Below are 16,799 nucleotides of genomic sequence, written 5' to 3' on the forward strand. Positions count from 1 at the left end.
TGTTCAGAAAATTAGAAATTATCTTCATAAATTCCCTTAAGGATCCTCAAAATCATAAGGATGATACATGTAGATATATTCAATCATTAAACATTGTATGTTCAAAGAGAAATATTGAAATAATTATCCTTCTAGAGAAAAGTAACTATCAATTATTATTATTTTTTTTAACCTAAGAGATGTTCATAAATCATTGACTGTTAGTAAATGAAATTGTTTCTGTAATTAATAAATTTTAGTTGGCAAACCTTTGGATTAACTTTTTAGTCATCAAATTTCTGGTGGGAATAAATCGTTCTTACAACTCAAAGATGAATTGATTTATATTTGAACTGTTTTCAGAGACATTGGTCTGGTAACACTTTATCAGCTCAGTAAGATGTACTCAATTAAGGTATTTATATCATCAGATGGAAAGTGAATAGATTTATGCCAATAGCTAGAATGATTTGCACTGAATGAATGAATAAATAAATCTAACACAAAAAGGAATGTTTGAAATGATCAGTGTAAAACAGCTGCTATAAATATATAAATAATTAATATCAAATAGTTACTTTTAATAACAAATGAAACTATTATGGGGGTCAAATAATTCAACAATAAATGTTAGTAATTACTAGGTTATGGAGTGCTTTCTTAAATTTTGGCTTCTTTTTAGATAAAATAAAATGCTCTATCCAAAGTGCATAATAGATCTGTGAGAGCTAGAACAAATGGTATAAGTGGTGGAGAAAGAGGGATCTATAAGGATACCATGTTAAACATACTAGTACATGGTTTCTGAGTAGAATTATGATGATGATGATGATGATAAAGGAGAAGAAGAAGGGTTAATTTTAAATTTTGGTGTATCATCCCTTCTAGTTTAGAGATGCGCAATTAGGAAGCACCTAAGGGGCTGCCCAATATCTTGTAGCCAATAACTTCTGGTGCAGAAAGTTAAATGCAGATCTTCTACTTCTAAACCCCGTACGCTTTCCACTGTAATAGATTGTCTCTTTGTTCTCAGAAAAGAGGAATATGTTGTAAAATTCTTAAATACTATGGTTAAAAAAGAAATCCCCCAAACCGGTGTTAAGACTGCTACAGTATTTATAATAAAAATCAGCTTTTTAAAAAGTATTGTTATCTAAATTTATAGAGGACAAAAATCCCCTTTGAATCTCCCTCAATTCTTTACATAGAATCTTGGCAATGAGAAGCTACACTGAAAACTTAGGTGAATTGTACACAATTCATATGTACACAATTCATAAACAGAGTAAGAACTTACAGAAACATATGGGAGATCTAACTCAGAGAGGAGTTCCCTCTCAGGAGGTATTTTATAATAAACACTAATATAATACTTTATATTTTATGAAGTATTATATACTGAATTTACAGTCCAGCAGAGGAGAAAAACAATAAACTAATAACAACATAACCACTTACCTATTTAAAACTGAGGTCTACTCATTATCCTTGACCAGACCACACAATTCCACACTTAACTCATGTTGATATCACTCCTCAGTCTGAAAATGATCTTTCTCCTTTCTAGTTACTTAGGCCCTATGTTTATGTTATTTCAAGGCCTAGTTCAAACCCTGTTTCATCCTTGAAGCTCATTGAACTCTCTCCCTTCACTGAATATCTTTAGCACTTAGTGACTTTGTCAGTGTTCACAAATGGTTTCATCTCACATCCATCAACTGGTAATGATTGTCTCAAGTGTTGTCTTCAGGAGGATTTTTAGATCAAGTTCTGGTTTAGTGGCAGAGAGAACCATGACGGATTAGTGATGTCCCTCGTGGGCAGTGAAGGGGAGGGAGCAAGAAGACACTGTGTCTAGAGCATTCATTTGACAAAAGTACTGACATTTTTACTTTTACAGCACTAGAGCATGATTTTAATTCTGAAACGCCTTATCTCATTATTTAAAAAAAATATTTATATCATGTCTCTTCAAGTATACCATATGATTCTTGTAATCAAGAACCACATAAACTTCTTATGTCCATAGCATCTTGTTATGCCTTGCAAAACAGGCATCTGCTGATGATAATGAAATGACTTTTTAAGAATTCACTCATTACTATTATTCACAAACTCAATTTAATTATCTTGGCTTCACTCAAAAGATCATCAATACTAACAACCATATTAAAGGAACTTTGTACATAAACTATAAATATTAAGTAGATATCTTGTCTTTATCATCTCAAGGTTCAAAGTAAACATTAGTAAATTGGTAATACTTAGGGATTAAATATGTATGTGCCAAATAATATAAGGGGAAAAAGGCAAGATAAAGTAAACAAGCATTTTTAAATGGATTTAAACCTTTTTATTTAAAATTTCTATTCTATACCTTTTAAGGTATATTTTATATATGTAGTATGTCCTAAAAGTTTTATCCCTTTTTTAGTGGACTGCATCTCCTCACACACAGTAAGTGTTGAAATCCATGTTGATTGGTTAAGAGAGATGTTGGAGAAATGGTTCCATTTCACACTCTCCCCGGCTGAGCAAATGTATTTATCATATTCCATAATAGCTCACAGTTTGTTATACATTAACCGCTCATTCTCTGTGCCAATAAGACTGCGCTGGAACAGCAAATGAATTCGGTGTGTTCATTTAAATGACTCTGTAAACCACAGGCTACCCAGTTGTCTAATAATAAGAGAGCCCCAATGCCACCTGATCACCATTATACTCCCTTATTTTTTGGACTACTGGTCAGTACTGTCAGGATCTCAAAACTGAGAAGAATGAGAAGGAAAGGTATACCTCAGACAGAGTCAGGAAACGGGTTTTATTAATTCAGACACCACTGATGATGTGGCTAGATTGGAAAGAGAATGGAATATAGGATCTGAAGTGCTTTATCCGCTCCAAGGCCAACGCTGGTTTTGGCACTTCTCTCACTCTGGTGAGTTGCAAAAAAACAAGCAGGTGCTAGCAATCTGAGAGACCACATGCCAGCTACAGCTGCTTCAAACTGATTCAATTACATCTGCCTGAATAGTCCCAGGACATCAAACCAGTTGAAGAGATCCATAGGTTGTAAGGAGACCTAGTCTGTCCTGAGAAAACCACCTGCAAATCTCCAGTTTGGGATATCAGTTATCATTCTATCCCCAGGCAAAGGAAAAAAGTCAGGAGGGAATTGTGATCTGAATTCACTTTAAAATTAAAAATTGGCTGGAGAGAGCACAAAAGGCCCCTTTCAATGTTCATGTTTAAAATCTGACAGTAGCTGAGGTCTTAAGGATGCCTTGAAACAGCCTGATTTTGTGAGAACATTTCCCAAATCATTGAGTACAGCACATTGACAGAACATGCTCTTGGGATCCGGACTTCCCTCCAAACCTTGTTTGTACAAAAAGGGGCCAAGCAGCTGGGAAATTCTGGAGTGGAGTGTGTCCTCATTAGTTCCCATCTGCCACCAGAACTCAGCTCATGGCAAGTTTGGCTAAGTCCTGGTGTACTCAGGTCCAAATGTGGGTCAGTTTTAATTACAGAATTCAGTGTGCAGTTTTTAAATCCTTATTATACAGCACAGAGGAGTGGGCAGCTCTCCAGCTAATCAATTTTTTAAAAGTACATATATAAAAATTTTAAACCAGGCTAGACAGACAGTAGGTGGAAAAAAAATCTTATAAATGAGTACAAGGGTTACTTAAGAGAATTATTACTGAAATTGGGTCATGAGCAAGTTTTGCTTCAAAACTTCAAAGTGAGAAACAAGCTGTTCCATTGGAAACTTAAATAAGGTACACAATCAGAAACTTAAATAAGGTACACAATGCCCCTTTGCTCTTTAGAGTGAATGAATAACAATAAGGCTGTGGCCAGTTATAGGAGCACTGGCTTTCACAAAAGCAGAGATGTGCCCTATTTTGTCACCCTTCACACTTAGTCCCTTTCAATGTTTATCACTCAGGCAGGAATTGTAAAAGAGGGGAAAAAAAATCACAAACTACCTGTTAAAAGTGAAAGACAATGATGAGGGAGAAGAGAGTGAAGGTAAGGAGAGCAGAGTGCACATGCACTGAGCAGCAGACCCTGGGCATGACTTGGCTCTCAATGCCATCCACATAAACTGGGGCCAGAATCAACCCATGCAGTCTATGTTCAGAATCCATCCTGTCCAAAAGCTTCATTAGGTGCAGGAGAGCTAAAATACTAAGCCTTCAATGACAATTGTCGGCAAAAAATTCAGGAGTGAAGATACAGGCAGTTGATGTTGGGCATTTATGCAACAGCATAATGCACCATTTTGATGGATAAAACGTTCTTTGGCACAAGCCCTAATAACAGACAAAAACCTTAAATGCTCAAAGTATTTTTGGGGCTTTTGACTGAGGTTATGAAGCTTATTCATTTAAAAGGCAGCATGGAATTCTGGGCTCAAATACTAGTATTTAACATTTACTAGCTGTGTGGTATTGGACAAATTACTTATTCTCTCTGAGTTTAAGTTTTCTCACCTACAAAATGGAAAATATAACATCTACCTAATAGATTGTTGTAAGGATTATCAATTGATACATAAAACATCTGAATATAAAAGCCACTCAATAAATTTTAACTACTATTATCCCAACTCTCATGAGTTGAATTGAGTGTCAAAAAAAAATATGTTGGAGTCCTAACCCCGTGTACCCGAAAATATGACCTTATTTGGAGATAGGGTCTTTACAGAGGTAATCAAGTTAGAATGAGACAATTAGAGAGGCTCCTAATTCACTATGACCAGTGTCCTTGTGAAGAAAAGAAATTTGGACACATTTGCATAGACCGATATGCACCGAGAAGACAGATATGCATAGAGAAAACACAATGTAAAGAAACCCGGGGAGATGATCGCCACATACAAATCAAGGAGGGAGGCCTGGAACAGGTCCTTCTCTCACAGCTTGAGAAGGAGCTAACCCTGCGGGAACATGGACCACGGACTTCTGGACTGTGAGAAAACACATTTCTGTTGTTTAAAAGCTGCTGAGTTTGTGAACCTTGTTACAGCAGCCCTAGCAAACTAATACCCAACTAAATAAAAATTTCATTAATTATCAATGTTTACTTTGACTTATCATGGTCAAGACTGTACACTTGACATTAGGCAACCTTAAGAAGTTAACCTTATTAACTCAGCTGAGTAATGGTCTATTCCATATATTATCTAGTGCTTTTTCCCTTCCTTTTTGGATGCTATATAGAAAGATGCTACTGCAATATAAACAGCCTAGCAGAAAAAAAGTGGTTTACTGTAATTAAGATGACATAGTTTTTATTAAAGATATAAGGAATAATCATACATTCAAATTCACAAATCCACTTACCTACTATTGAGGGAGTTTGCGCATTAGGGTATTAGGACATTTTACCATATAATTTCCTCCTCAAGAGAAAAAGAAAGCCTAATAAACCTATTTACTCATTGTTAGCTATGCTCACTAAACCTGAAGTTGCTTGGATTGTGACAACCTTGTCAACAGAACAACCTTCAGGTCATTAGGATACTTTCAAGGGTACATGGTTTAATTAGTGAGTACAGGTTCTTCATTGTTTGCAAGAGATTGGTTTTCAAAAGAGGAGTGGCATTTGTCTGGAAGTTGTATCAACAGTCCTTCCATTGCAGGACATATTTCCATAATCAACAGACACTGAAGTTGATGTGCTTATTCTCATCTTCAGTTTTTCCTTACATAGCCCCAGCCTTCTATAGACATGTAGCATGCATGGTTGAACATGGTGAGTCTAACCATGCTGAACTAAAATGCTTATCCCCTATCATCAAATATATAACTTTATCAAAATTAACTTAATAGGTGAATCCCACACTTCCTCCAGATTCCTATACTGCTCATCATAACAACTTTAATATTTTAACAGGAAAGAGAAAAAAACTAATATATAGGGAATACTAGTGGATATTATGCACTAAATAAGGTATTTTGAATACCTAATCGACTTTAATCCTCACGGCTGTCATTAAAAAGGTAGGTGTTGTTACCACCATATTTTAGGTAAGAAAACTTGAGGCTTAGTCACGTTAGTCAGGTTGCATAGCTGCTGAATTGTAGACTATTTCAGTGCAGGCCCTTTGGACTCCAAAGCTCCTAAATTCAAACTAAAGCAAGAAACTTAGAATCCAGGTATCTTACAAGGATAATTTGCTTCCAAGTTGCTGACTTATTTAAGGTATTCACAGACTCTTTAAAGCATCTAAAGACACATAGGTGGTACTAGATGTCCTGCTAAACATACTGTTTATACTTCTTAAGAAGAAACCAGTTATTCACAAACATAAAAGGAAAAGGCTTCAGTCAACTTAGGTGAAATTAATCCCATTACAAGAATAAATGAAGGTCTTTTAGATTCAGTACAGCTTGTCTTATGGTTAGTATTTCAGCAACTCGACTTAGTCTATTTACTTCCTGGAGATTAATAATCAACTCTCCAACTACTAGAAGAAAAATGAAATTTTAACTCTAATATTTTTCCACATAAGCTGTCTCACAGTAGAGACTAAGAATTGAGAAAGTTCTAAGTTCAAATCCTGCATCTCTCACCTACTAGACTATGTAACTCTAACAAGTACATGAACTTTCTGAGCTTATTTCCTCATCGTGGATGAAATAAAGATGTTAAATGACGATTCAGGTCCCCCTTCAAGTTCAAACATATGATTTCTAGAACCTCTCCTGAAGCCCTAAAAGAGGTAACTTTGCTGAGATCCTTCAGGACAACCTGTGTTACAATGCCCAGACAAGGATCCCTGTTCTCAAGCAAGTAGATGGCCTAATTACAGTATTCAAGTTGTAGTACTATGACAACCATTAAACTACGAATCTTACATGTATTGTGTTATATCCACCTCAATACAATAATATATAAGCCTGATACTAATATTTTTCAATTTTTCCAAAGAAGTAAAAAAAGAACAGAAAGATTAGGTGACTTGACTGGGTCTACCCTACCAATAAGTGGTGAAGCCAAAAGGAGCTCTGTCAACCTCTCTTTGTGTCCTACTAGCCTGGATGCTCTTTGAAAGGGCAAGGGCTTTGTTTTATTCCTTTAGCCTAGCACTGTGTTTGGCAAATAGTAGGCTTCCATTTCCTGTGTGGAATAAAAGGAAGGAAGGAAATGAGGAAGGGATGGAAGGAAGGAAGGGAAGAAAGAAAGAAGTTATATCTAGACATGCTATGTTCCCAACAAATGTTGATTTTCTTCTTCTATTTCTTTGACCCTGAAGTCCCAGGGAAATCAGCAATTATGCCCCAGAATCCTAGGTCTTGGTGATTTCTGCCTCCTGGGGATTCCATACTCTAATTCCTGGTACAAGTCACTGAAGCAGCTGCTATTACCTGGTTTAGCATTCTAGCTAATGCATGTTCTTGGCTCATCTCTTAATTTCTAATGTTGAGAATAACAGAGGAATATAGTTTACTACATTGAGTTTCTGGGAAAAAAAAATAATATCCTTGATATTAGCCTTTCATCCACTGGTGTAAACTAAGGTGACAGAAAACTGTCCCGAGAGGAAAGGTACTTCCAAGCCAAACAGTATCACGAGTATCGTCACCTGGTTAGGCAACAAAGTTTGAGAAGCTCAAGTAAGATGTGTTGATCCAATACATATCAGTTCATTGTGCAACCTAATGCCTATTATTTAGTGAATAACAGAAACCATAATTATAAACAGGTATACAGTAAACACAGGGCCCTTTACTTCTGTTTAGCAAATAGTTACATATGTTTAATATCTGATCTTACTTGACCCAAAGCAAATCAACATACATTTTAGTTGTGTTCTCAGTGAGATAGAGATTGGGAAACCTTTAGCATTGATTGTATAACACAGATTTGTTTATTTCTATGCTGCAGAGTATTTCCAAGGTGACAACTAACTTAGTCATTGCATGCCTCAACAATATGTGTAAAAGTGACATAATATAAAGACTTCTCTTACAGTAAGCAAAATGAATATAAAACACATTGCAAATAATGCCATGCCAATTCTTGATTGCAATGATGGTCAGTTCTTACATATGCATTTCTCATTCTAAGGAGATAATTTATCAGAAGTCTCATCTCTAATTAGCAGAATAAAAAATAACAGAAATCCAAAGTCCCATTCAGAGTATATAATAAGTAACAACTTTATAGGACTCTCAATCCCTCTATTTCCAATACAACTCCAGACATGCTTTATTCACACATACATTGATTCAATATTTATTGACCTCCTACTATGTAGAAGTTATTGTATTAAGAGGTTGTGTACAATCCTCTACTTAGTGCCTATGCTTCCTACTCCAAGGGTGGTTAGTTAAATTCATATTATGGTATTTAATTTAAAAGAATCTTTAACGAGCCAATAAAAAGAAAAGATACACCAGCTCTATGATTTTATGCTACCAAATACTGATGGAACCTCCTTAGCTTTTTTTTTTTAAATGCAGCATTTTTAAAGAGAATAATGCAAGTTATTTGAGTAAGATTTCAATTTTGGCAACTTGGGACTACCAAATAAATTATTCAATTAAATATTTTTTTATGTTGGGTTGTTGCTTTTTATATTGGATTTATAGAATTTTATGTAACTAGTGTAAAACACAATCTATAATAGCTTCTCTATATTAAAATATAGATATTTGTTAGAAAACATATATGGCATTAACTAAAAGAAACCTAACATCACTAACAGCAATACTTGGTCAAAAATATCAGATGAGTAGGATGAGGAACATAAAGGATAATACTCTAGCCTTAAAAATCTACATCTGGATTTTAGCTCCTTTTCTAAGATTACTATTTAATTTTCAATTTTTTTCTCTTTCTCACTTCCACCAAACTGCAACAGAGACACATGCATGAATCAAGAAATCATCTTATAATATACCCTTAAATTTTATGAATATGCCCCATGTGTCCACTAATAGCCAAATGCTTTCAAATCTGTTCAGCTAAATGGATCAATAACTACATCCAGCCTCACATGGTGGGATTGCCAACATGGTGAAATTGAGCCAAATACAAAATGTCTCTACCAGGACAAAAATTATTATCAACTCAGTTATCTAGAGAGATCTACTCTCCCCACGTATTCTTTACAGAGGTTAACATACACATTATAGAGGGCAGTCAACAGCTACTAAAAAAAACATTGGGAGTTCACAACAAAGAATTTGGAGAAAATATTTGGGAGATAAAACCAGTGGGATTTATAATAAACCAACATTAATAGTTCAAGGTCTACATCAAGTAAGAATCTTTCAAACTCAGAGTACACAAAATACGGAGCAGCACAAGCAAACTGCTAACAAGCTTCTCTGTGCTTTCTCGTATGACACAGCTGCAAAAGCAACAATTGAGCAGGTGCAACCAAGCTTTTGAGAATTCCTGACTGTTGCCCAGGAACCACAACACTGCACAGTTGAGATTTTAAACAGGTGCAAACATTTTTTTCCATTCCTCTAGTGCTTGAGACAGTGCAGCAGACAGTACATTTGCAATCATGTTGCAATGTACTACAGAAAGAGACCATACCTAAAGTGACCACTACAGAAAATAAACTCAAAGGCAGCAAAGAAAGTTTGAAAATGAAACAGTAATGCCAACACCAGTGGTTTTTGCAGTAGTCCTGACCCCATATCAGCAGTCGCTTTAATACAGTTCCATCAAACACTCTCAAATCTCTTTACCAGATGACTGCTTTGTAATTAAAATTATTCTGCCTCATCAAATCTTAGAAATGTTTATTTGATTCTTACAAAATAGTGAAATGCAAGGTATGTATAAAACGTACTATGCTTTAGAGCTGTCAATATTTATAAGTACTCAAAAATTAACACTTTCACATTATGAAATCTATAAGCAATTTTACTACACAAAATTGTAATAACCTGTCAGTTAATAAATAGACTTATACAACTATAGGCAATTCATATACATACCTGTGCAGCTATGGGGCACAGACAGACTTGCAATTTATCAGGTAGTCTGAAATGCAAAAAAATATATCATGTAAGTAAAAATTAATTTTCTAAGTGGAGCCAGTATTTGTTCTGAGACAGTTTCTGCAGAGAAGTAGAAAAGAATGCAATCCTTAAAGAAGTGAATTATTTTATATCTGTATTTTCCCCATAGGATATTTCTGGTCTTCTAAATTCATATGTATGAACACACACACACACACACACACACACACACAGAGTTCCTTAGAAGTGTTACTAAAAACAAGTACCAGAAGGGACTAAGACTTACCATGGCCTCTGAAACGAAAATGCTTTCACTACAGGATAAGGCAAACACTTAAAAATGATTTTTTTTTTTTTTGGTATTCTTCCAAGACTATTGCCTTCCTAACACAAATATGACTGCTACTCTCTAAAATGAAACCACTCAGATTCATCTGCACTCAGTTTGGATAGAATACTGTGAGGAAGAAAGGTAATTTAGTAGCAAAGCAGTCCACAAAAATATGCAGAAGTAAAAGTAAACTTGGAATGTTCATTAACTCTAAGTTGTAACAGCAAATAGGAGATTGGTGGCTGCAAGACGGAATGCTAAAGTCACACTAGATATAATGCCTCACCCCAACACACTTTGAGAAAACTGCCAATAAAGTAGGTATCAATACTGAAGACAACATAAGTTCGGCTTAAACAAAGTATGTAAAGTTTACAATTAGACCTGAAAAATATTTGCATGTAGGTGGAAACTGTATTATAATGTAGCCTCTGAACTACTGTGATCCTTAAAAATATTTTATAATTCTTTCTGAAAGTAAACTGAAGTGTTTAATTTACATGCTCTGAGCAAAGTCGATGGCAGTAACACAGTAAAGTCAGTAAGTCTAGTTGATAATACTTGCTTAAAAGTGTGTAGAGGAAATAATCAATTTTGATGATGACTCAATAAAACCATCTTTGCACACTTCCAATGGGTATGTGAAAATTTTCTGGAAAGCTATTGGGTAATATGTATCGAAAACCTAAAGTTCAAAATCTTTACTCAGTAATTTTAGTTCTTGGAATATATCTTACATAACTGAAAACCAACAGAGATTTATGTAAGAAAGATGATTTTAATGATAGCAAAAAACTAAAAGTAACCTGAATATCCAACAGTAGAAAAATAACTAAAACAAAGCACACCCATATAAAGGAATATTTTGCAACAATCCACAAAGTACCTTGTAATGGAATGTTATATAAACATACAGGATACAAATTGCATAGACATAGTGAAATTGTGTGGATGAAGAAAAAAACAGAAAGAACACAGAAATATATTGAGCCATTATATCCAAATAATAAGATTGTGGATGATTTTAATTTTTCTTTTTATTTTCACACCTACTTAATCTCTACAATAAACATTACTTCTATAATAGGAAAAAAAGTATTTGTTGGCAGGATGGGGTAAAAGAAAAAGTTAAAGAGTGTCATATGGAAATCAAAACTCTAACCTTCCTGATTGAAATAAATTAATTCCGTCACACATAAAATCTACTAAGTGTACCTACAGTGAGAAAATCATCCTCCCTGCTTCTTTATACGGGGACAGCCAGGGTCTCCCACTGCTTTAGAATCTACGCCAGTCATTCAATAACACATTTTTAATCATCTTAGTAAAACTCCTTTAATTATGCAGAGTGAAATATGGCAAGAACCATTCAGGACTGCAAATCTGTTCAAACTATTACAGGCTAATTTATCCACTAAATCAACAATATTTAGTGAGCATCTATTACAAACAAAATGTTGTGTCTGACATTATGATATGGCAAAATATAAATCAGAACACATCTTACCCTCATAGAGCTAACTTTGAAAAGTGCTAAAAAAAACAGGTACATAAACCTTTCTACTAATTTTGCTGTGAAACCAAAACTGCTCTAAAAAAATAGTCCTAGAAACAAACAAAAAAAACCAAAACAAAATGTATATACAACTGACATAATATAAACCCAACACAGTTGAAGGCATCTGTACACTTTAAATAAGGAAAATACATATCTAGTTTATTCTTTTACATTACTGAGCGAAAAACTGATATGTAGGTAACAAAAATTCATGAGTACATGAATGTACATCATTTACAAAATGCAAATGAAGAGTTATATAATAGGAGACCAGGTATGAAGGAATATTGATCCAATTTCAGATGCCAGATGTGTAAGTTTGTCTCAGACTACCTAAGGTCATATAAAACATGTGGACAAATTATTAACAGGCTATAGTTATTTATTGGCAACTAAAGTAAATAAGTGAGTCACTTGCTAACCCTGCCAAAAATACTGTGAGAACAACATTACCAGGGAAAGAAAAGGAGAAAAGAGTGGATAGACGAATGCAGAGAGGAGCCCTACCAACAAGAGGTGGTGGTAGTGGTGGTGGTGAACCATGTTTGTTGTGCAGCATAGTTTCTCTCCAGACCAGTTCAGTTCCTTGTGGCCTGTAACCATATTCAGCACTTCCCCTCTGAAGCTGGTGATGGTTCTGAGGTTCAGTCAGTGGGTCAGCCTGTGTGAAGCTGTGCCAAACACTGAAAGAAGCTATTCACTATTCATGTGATCAATGATCCGGAGATCCGGGACTCACAGAGGTCTAGACAGCAGCAGTTATACGAGGTAGGATGGTGGTTTTATGATTAGCTTTTTGCCATCACACAAACCTGGAATAGAATTCTAGCTCCCTCTCTTCAGTTATATGATCTTGGCAAGTTATACTTTCCCTGTCTGTAAAGTGACAATCATATTATCTACTCTATAGGATTGCTTGTGCATATTGCATGTTATAGACCTGTGAAGGAGCTAGCACAGTGCCTGCCATAAAGTAAGCATTGCTAAGCAGAAGAGATTAGTACTGTCCTAATGCGTGAGAAAAGGAAAAGAGGTCTGTCCCTGTAAGCTAAAGGGCTAAGCAGGGAGTAAGAACATAGAAAGATAGCTTACTCAACATATTACTCTCTATTTCACAGCTCATCCAAGAGCCAGTCATGTACTGGCTATTCACTGAACATCTCTGAATCAGGAAGCTCTATAACAATATTAATGCCCACAATAAGCAACCCTAAGCAGCCTTTTAAAGCACCATTCCTATTACTTAAGAGAAAAGTAGTAAGATCTAAGTAATATGTGCAACAATACGGCCCACTTTTCTGAGTGAAAAATGAAAAAGCATTTTCCATACTCAACTGAAACAATAAGGAAATGGAAAATAAGGATAAAATGAATGTAGTTATTTGACTGGAATTGGCCCGAGGTGTTGTGGGCTCCTTAACAATCACATGTGGGCAGCATCACCTTTTTATGTATTCTAAAGAGACCCTGCAAATGACCTGAGCTCACATATAATGCAAAGTTTGCAAATATAAGTAAAAAATATTATAGTCAGTTTTTTTCTCAGGGCTTGGAATACATAAATGAATGCATACTGATGTTGTTCTCGGCCTTATTTCTGTTTTGATTTGGAGGACAGCACAAACCCAGAATTGTTAAATGGTGTCTTCAGAATCCCAAAAAGATGATATAATCCCTAGAATGGTTTAGGTCATAAGAAGGTGAGGTTACTATCAGCATCATTCCAGATGGAGATCTAGTATAGACGATTTGTGTTCTTTTTACTTCTAGCTTGGCAAAGCTGTGTTCCCCAGGGGGAACTGAATAGGTCCAACTCTATTTTGTGAAGTTCAGGAAAGTTTATTTGTTTGGGCCTGACTAGAGATGGAAGAAGAGAGCACTTAATGGTGCCTCTTGGGCCATTAATAAATATAATAGCTAATTCATTTAGGGCACTGAAAAGGGCCCCAGCTGGGTCTGCAGGGGCACTGGCTCCATAACAGAGCTCTGAACCTAAATATAGACTAAAAAATATTTCCCCCGTAACTGACTAAGCATCCTTAGGAACATTTTGGGTGCTTTACATTTTAAATGTGACCTATTTTAGAAAAGACACTATGTAATCTAAAATAATTTTATTTTATTTAATATGTGTTTACTTCTTTTAGACTGAACTGGTTGCTCTATTGTTATTACATTATTATTATAAAATGTAGACTTTCATCATCAATAAAAACGATTTAATTTTTAAAAATTGAGATGCCCTGATTTTTAAAGACAAATCTTTCTGCAGTTTATCTGAACAGAAAGCCAATGAAGAGTAAGGGGAATTATAATTTTTAAAGTAGACCTGGAAAACAAGTTAATTGTGCTTATTTTTGTAAATTACTAAGTAGATTTAGCACTTTGTGCTTAAAAATAATCTATCTTCCTATCAGAAAGAGGAAGTATGAGAAGCAACAGTTCTCTCTTTATCAACTCTGTGAACTGGAAACAGAAAAGGGCAATAAGGACGGAAAAGGAAATCATACGATAAACACCCGTCAACCCAAGGGCACCGTTGGTCTGTCTAGACCTGAGGTCAAACCAGCTATAATCTAGCTACTAAACACATGAAAAACTAGGTTTATAAAGAATGCTGTATTTGAATTTCCTACATTAATGGCTACCACTTAAAATGAGACAACTTAATATCAAATTTTATGTGTAAACATGACAATATTGAACTCTTAGTAGAAACCTGATCTAACAGACATTAAATGTCAATAACTCTACTTATCCTGTAATCCACACTTCACAGAGTATTAAAGAGAAAAGTTTTTGAAATATATGATCTTTTAAAACTTAACTTCTTACACATCATTTAAGATCTAGTCTAGAAAAACAAATCTACAATTTAGATAAATATTAAGAATTATATTTTCAAAATACTCTCAACTTGAAGTTACAACTATGGAAAGGAATTACTCATTCTTGGAGAATGTGAAAATTCTGTAGCTCAGCACATAACTGTCCTGTGATCTTAGTTTAGATACTACCTCATCCAGAATCTGATGTCTTGTGCTTCATCTTGTGATAATAATCAGCACTCTGAATAATAATTGTTTTTCACACAAGACTAAACATGGGGAAAGGGGTTTTGCCTTATTCACCATTACATTTCTAGTCCTTAGCACAGTACCTAATAAGTAGTAAATATGGCTTAAATATTGGTTAAAGGAATGTTGAATGAATTGTGTTACCAAATGTTCCTGACGATTAAGAAAATTCACACTGCGTAAAAAAAAATTTAAAGAATTACATTCTTAAACAAATTCTTTGTCAGTCTTTATAAAACACTAATATTCCAACCTTTTTTATTTTACTTTCCCTCATACTTTTCCACTTAATCAGCACAAAACTATATATTAAGAATCACGCTTACATGTTTATAGCAGATTAGAAAGCCTGGTTGTTTCGGTCCTAGGTTGGACAGGGGTGAGCGATCCCAGTCCCTCTTGTTAACAGACACCTAGTATGGCAGAAGCTGAGACACAGAGTTCCCTGAGTGTTCTGCATTTCCTAACCAGTTGTTAGAATTGTGTGGTTCTTCTGTTCTCTATGAGCGGCCACCTCTGACTACTGTTCCTGAGACAGACCTCTCAGTTATTTTATTCTTCTGTGGTATTTATGACAGTGTCAATTATTTGCGTGATTACTGGTTTATGTGTTTGTTTGTTCTCTCCCTCCCCTACTAGGTTGCATACTCCATAGAGACCACATTATTTTGTTCTATATCCAGGGTCTAGTTTAGTGCCTGACACACAATAATAAGTATTTCTCAGATGTATAAATATGAGTTTCAGAGCAGCAGCTTTCAATCAAAGGAAACTGTTAAACTAGGTAGGTAACAGCTCTCCCTACCATTCTTTCTCTACATCCTAGCTGTACCTACCACATGGGAACCTCAGTGCTGCAGGTACTCTTTTATTATAAATTCCATTTAATTAATGGCAAGTCAGGAAAACTTCAAAAGCAATTCTAGTAGCTTGGATATTGAATATCTGAGACAAGCAATGGAATTATAATGAAAACAGCAACCACTTTCAATCAAAAGTTTAAGGTTTCAATTACACTGTACTAAGTGTGCATCCTAGGGGAATTTACATAATCTCCCTATACTCAGTTTCATCTTATCAAAATGGGGAGATTTTACCTAACACAAAGATTTTAGTGGTGACTGAATGAGATTGTATATATGAAAGCAGATGCTAGTATAATTCATTTAGGAGAAGGGGCTCACTACAAATTAGCTACTTTGCATTGGCCAGCCAGTGTCTGCAGCAAGACAGAGATATGATTTAATATCTAAGGGGCCCAGGAATGACATTTTAGGTAGAGAAAAATGAAGGAAACAAGGACTCAAAGGCAGAATAAAAGGATATAGGTGTAGGGACTATAAGTAAAAAAAGCATAATACAGAGTAGTAGGAACATAAAAACAGATAGAAATGGAAAGAGATTTTAACATGATAGAAAAATTGCCAAGAAATCTATTAGCTTTTCCTTTAGGTGACATGGCCTTCCCCATATATAAATAAAATAACTGCTACTATTATAGTTAGGAAAAAAATCAACTGAAATGTACATTAAACACATACTAGAGATTTATCTTCACAGGATTTCACATGCTAGAAACTCAGCCTGTGAAAATATAGCCATGAACTTTATTATTTACTATGATAAAGTAACAGCATATCCTCCTTTAAGTACTGCCTGCAGAGTTATAAAACACGAATGTGTATTTGCTTGTTAGGTACAATTACAAGGCACCAGAATGTATGGTTAGTCCTTTTCTTAGCATTTTGTACTATTAGACAGGGGCTACCAACATTAGAATTGAAACCTGAAAACTTTACTGGAAATTCTTATCTGCACTTAGTTGCTTTCATTTTCTTACTACGTTGTCAAACTTA

The 16,799-nt window shown here is 35.0% G+C and overlaps 1 protein-coding gene across 2 annotated transcripts in view; it reads right to left on the reverse strand.

Annotated features, from left to right (window-relative positions):
* The window catches only part of ZBTB20 (zinc finger and BTB domain containing 20), an 807,002-nt gene that overhangs the window by 550,658 nt on the left and 239,545 nt on the right, over nt 1–16,799 (reverse strand). For both annotated transcript variants that reach the window (XM_057502832.1, XM_057502827.1), the window contains one exon: nt 9,954–9,999. The gene's annotated coding sequence lies outside the window, so the exon portion shown is untranslated. The remainder of the gene's footprint in view (nt 1–9,953; nt 10,000–16,799) is intronic.

This window comes from Manis pentadactyla, chromosome 1 (genome assembly GCF_030020395.1).
Source record: "Manis pentadactyla isolate mManPen7 chromosome 1, mManPen7.hap1, whole genome shotgun sequence".
Classification (NCBI taxonomy): domain Eukaryota; kingdom Metazoa; phylum Chordata; class Mammalia; order Pholidota; family Manidae; genus Manis; species Manis pentadactyla.